Raw genomic sequence first — 4,168 nt, 5'->3', positions numbered from 1 at the left:
TTAATTATGTATATTTCCTTATTTTGCAGTGTTATATATTATATTATATTATATTATATTATATTATATACAGTTAGCCAAAATATTAAGGTACCAGAACTTTATATTCACCACTGTATATCCTAAACAAAACAAATCAAAACAAATATTTCATAATTAATAATACCTGTACTCATTAGCTCTGATTTAAATTGTTGTTGGTTTGAGAATTAAAGAAACGGTGACCTAAAATCTAATGAAGAAACAAAATCAAAAGTTGCACTTTTGTGTTCTAATCAATGAAAAGTTGGACCAACATGAAGACTGATTAAGTTGACCTCTCAGATCTATATCTCTATTGTGCGTGTATTAAAAGGGCATTTCGTGATCCACAGCCTCATCCCCCCACTTTTCTCAAAAAAAGGTGAGATTTTTATATCACTGGAAACCTCTGGCTACATAATGTTAATATGTACAAAATATTTCTTGCAGATTAATTCGTTTAGCAAAGATATCATGAAATTTGAATTTCGTTTTGGTGCACCAGAACGAAATTACAACGCATTGTCTATGGAGCAGTATAATACACATAATCATGCATAACTCGCAAACGCAAAATCGGAATCAACTGAAATTTTGGAAATAGGCTTTTTTCGTGGATATGTACTGAAAAATGTCATAAAAAGAGGATGCTAGGATCACGAAATACTCCTTTAAATTTAAAGTAGTTAAAGTATAGGACTTGAATTCATAATTCATGAAGCTTTTTGAGAGATGGCACAAGTCAATTCTCAAAATGACATATATGTGACCATCCACCACGAAGTGGTAGTAAAGTCGGCACTGGATCATTTTCAGTTTATTGCCGATTTTGAATGAATGCACTTTTAGCTTCAAAATGACGTACACCTCAACCAGCTTCATCGGACTTCTGGAAGTGAAGTTATGGTTGATCAAAGGTCAAATTCCTTATATACTTTACATAGAAATCCATATACTGTTTTGATTGTATCTCAAAATGGAAAATGCCGACTTTACGACCAGTTTGTGGTGGATGGGCACATACTAGTATTTATATTAATCGGTGATGTTATAAGGCCTGCCATTTAGGAGTTGATCGAACTATATGTACATAATATAGTAATAATAATAACACACTTTTATCAAGTGCACTTCACGGACCGTCACAGTGCCCTTTACAATACATTTATTTAAAAGGCCTAAAAATACCTTTATAATATTTACAAAAATCACTTAACCTCAGGCATATACTATTGTAAAACAAGTATAATGCCAACAAAACTAATTATATACAAAAGAACAATATATTAAAACAGTAGAGGATGAACACTGAAAGAGGTACAATCTCCAACTTTCATATAAATTGGTCAGTGGAATTTTTCTTCAGTCAATGCTCCTTGATTATGAACCTTTAGGTAATATTGGTAAATATCATATAAAAGAAAATTACACTTTATTTGTGAATGCTTGAGAGTAGGTGGACTGGTACCAGAAGAGGCGACACAAGGTATGAGGGGAATGCTGCTAAAGCTTCATTTGCAAGATTTTCCAGTGCAAGTATCATCACAGACGATACTCATCGGTTATTGGTGTTTTTGTTTTTTTTGCTTAAGTAGACACATTCCACCTAAAACAGGCATTCAATTGATAAGAAATTTCCATTGTATATGAACATGAAAGGTTCGACTATTTAACTGTAATTAATTATAGAAGTAAGTAACACTTTTAGCAATTCCAGTCTTGTCATTATATTTACACACTAGTGACACTAACAAAATACTTAAAGTGGCAATGAGAATTATATTCATAAAAGTTAAAGGTACATGTAGTGCTGCTATACATTAACGCCATATTATAACATTTGCTGGGGAAGACACCTCACTGAATTTTTAAAATTCCTTTTTTACACAATTAAATTGTACTTTATTAAACCAATATACCCTGCAAAAATCAAGACTCTAGGTGCTGTAGTTTTGTCAAAATCCGAGATTTTTAATAAAACGACTGAACCGGCGCTTTATTATTACGATGGAATTATTAGTCGAAGTCGAACGCATACACGATGTTCATAACACACAGTACGTACACAGTGTGCGGGACGGTGATATACACAACAAAGGGTCGTACCACAACACGACCGAAGGAGTGGTACGTATTGGCGACATGTGCGCTGGTAGTAAATTCCAATTTTCTTTGCTTTGCCGTAGTTGTTCGGCTCAAAAATAAAAGGGATATATATATCTGACAGTAAAAGCTATTATTTTATGGCAAAGAAATGCTAATCTATTTTGTTTTGAAAATGTTATAATATGGCTTTAAGTGTGTGATACTCATGGCTATACACATGGTAACCACTTGCACAATCTACACATGAAAAGTGGTTCAAACTCTATAAGAATCACACCCAAAAAATGATATATAAGAACCTCTTTGTATAAAGAAATCAAATTAAAATATCTTTAAATTTCTTGGTATTGGGGCAGCCATTTTTGATCATTCTTGACGTCACTCCAGCCCAAGTATCGATACAGCCGAGTTGGCAATGTTAGTTATTCCTATGGAGGTTATCCACTTCACTCACATGTGACTTCTAACAAAAGGAGCTGGTTCCCATAGTATTCCTCATTCAAACAAATTGGTTGAGATTCACAAGCTTTTATATTAATTAACTACATTTTGTGAATATTTGGCAATGCACTCAAATTTTTAGAGCTAGACAGATTACACCATTGCAACATTTTATTAGCCTTACTTTGCTCATATCTTTTCAACTTTACATAAAAGCAATCAAATGAAACATACCTGCATGTGAAGATCCTCATCATCTGAAGTGTTTGACTGAAAATGAACAATGTTAATAAATTGGTGTAAGCATATGCTCTAGAAAAGACATTTTCCAAATCTGAAACTTATTTCAAAAACCTTAGAAGTCATCTAATAATATTGATAAGCTGCTATTTTTAATCCAAACATAAGACATACTCTAATGGTATTCAACATTAATATTTGACTTAACTGATAAGTTAAAACATAAAACTACATTAACCACACTATGGAGGCATTTTCATTACAATTTGCTGGAACACTGCACACAGTTAACCAATGATGAGATATTTCAAGTTAGAGTATTGGTTTTGAAGCACAAGCCTAATTGCTGGAATACTGCAAATTGTTTAACTGATGATGAGACATGTCAAGCTAGAGTATTGGTTTTACCAAATTTGTGAATACTTGGCAATATGCATGGATCATTTGGACTTACTGCAACCTCTTTGTCAATATGTCAACACTTGGAGAATATCTGCTGATAGAAAAACTACATGTATTAAAATTTGACACCTCGAAAATTGTCCAGAGCGACGTTTATCATGAAAACAATAACCTGACACATGTATATATAAAATTAATGAATCATTATTACATGTATACTGTGATAAATATTACAAAAAATTAAATTTGAGCAAATGTGATGCAATCAAGCACAATGAGTCCGATGTCAGGAATATTGAATTTGAGATATAATCAATAATACTAAATAGTATTCAACTTCCCTTATATTATTGTATTGAGCAACACTAAAATGGCCATATCTCTGGAACCATAAGTCTAATTATGATAGGGTTTTCAGCAAAATAAAGCTCTGGGAATGGTTTATATAATGAGATTGAAAATTGAATTTTGATTTTGATCGACATCAGACTCATTTTGCTTGATCATATCACAAATAACGACATATATAATGCCAATGAATTAACTGGTCATAACAATAGGCTTTGATATTACTAATAATTCATTAATAAATATTTCAGTTCACTTCATTTTACTCAAATGCAACTCAGCACATTTCAATTCAATTTATTTTATCATATTACTTTGCATTTTTTAACTTGTTATTTCATATGGACTGAACAACACAACAACAACAAAAAGCTATACCTGGATGTCTTGATCATTGTCTTCTTGCTCAATGTTTGCCTGAAAATAATCAATGGTTTAAGGTCACAATTATATGCCATTGAAAAGACACTTTCCAAGTCTGAAACTATTATTCATAAATTCTGTAAAGACATAAAGATCATAAGCTGCATTTTAATTCAGTAAAATTTAAGTTTTTATAATAAAACCAACGATCTCTGGTTTTATTCAGAGTTCACTGAACAAGTGATGG

Source organism: Amphiura filiformis, unplaced genomic scaffold (genome assembly GCF_039555335.1).
Source record: "Amphiura filiformis unplaced genomic scaffold, Afil_fr2py scaffold_278, whole genome shotgun sequence".
Taxonomy (NCBI): Eukaryota; Metazoa; Echinodermata; class Ophiuroidea; order Amphilepidida; family Amphiuridae; genus Amphiura; species Amphiura filiformis.
Note: the sequence above shows the minus strand (reverse complement) of the source record.